This window comes from Phyllopteryx taeniolatus, unplaced genomic scaffold (genome assembly GCF_024500385.1).
Source record: "Phyllopteryx taeniolatus isolate TA_2022b unplaced genomic scaffold, UOR_Ptae_1.2 contig_44, whole genome shotgun sequence".
NCBI lineage: Eukaryota > Metazoa > Chordata > Actinopteri > Syngnathiformes > Syngnathidae > Phyllopteryx > Phyllopteryx taeniolatus.
In genome coordinates this window covers 98,276-99,079 of record NW_026903382.1, presented here as the reverse complement: position 1 = coordinate 99,079, position 804 = coordinate 98,276, and the positions used below count along the sequence as shown (strand labels likewise).

At 42.5% G+C, this 804-nt stretch overlaps 1 non-coding gene across 1 annotated transcript; it reads right to left on the bottom strand.

Annotated features, from left to right (window-relative positions):
- Positions 1 to 395: 395 nt before the first annotated feature.
- Positions 396 to 468, bottom strand: trnav-cac (transfer RNA valine (anticodon CAC)). Its single transcript has one exon. It is a non-coding gene; the product is annotated as a tRNA-Val (tRNA).
- Positions 469 to 804: the final 336 nt, after the last annotated feature.

Sequence of the window (804 nt, the reverse complement as noted above, 5' to 3'; positions counted from 1 at the left end):
CATTCCACCGCGGTGGACAGCGTCGTTGACCAGCACCCGCCACCCGGGCTTCCTGCTCACTGTTATTGTCATCTGATTAGCGTCTTTGGGTGTCTTGCGAAGCGCTTCATAAGTTTATTGTATTATTATTATTATTATTATGAAATAAAAAGCTTAATAATCGCATTAGAGACACAGAGGGAATTATATGTGTACGTACATACATTTATTATTAATTTACATTTATTTTAATTATGTGTGCTTGTTTCTATGTGCTTGACTGACTCAACATTAGCTATCCCTCGTGTAAAAACCGCGTGTTAATTGCAGATATATTTGTGCCAAAGATTTTGACAAAAATCTCTCCCATAGTTTTTCATGGCAGATCAAAAGAAAAAAGAACAACTAACAAGCCTTGTTTCCACCCGGTTTCGAACCAGGGACCTTTTGCGTGTGAGGCAAACGTGATAACCACTACACTATGGAAACTGCTGGTTTGGTTTGTCCAACAGCCCCAACAGTACTTTTGGGAGCTGCCAGCCAGCAAGCCAATGGAAAAAAAATCTGCATTTGACGTTTTGGACGGTAAATCGAACAGATTCACGACTACCATCTACACATCCAGGAGAAACAAGTCATCAGGGGCCTCATGTGCAAAAACCTGTGTGGCTTTCCTACTGAAACATGGCGTTGCTCAAACCCAGAAAACGTCTGCACAAAAACGTGGCGCACGTTCTTTTTCACGGCAAAGTTCAGATGTATCAAGAGTGAAATGAGCATGGAAATGTGCGGTGCCTGACGCCAACTTCATGGCTGGCGTACGCA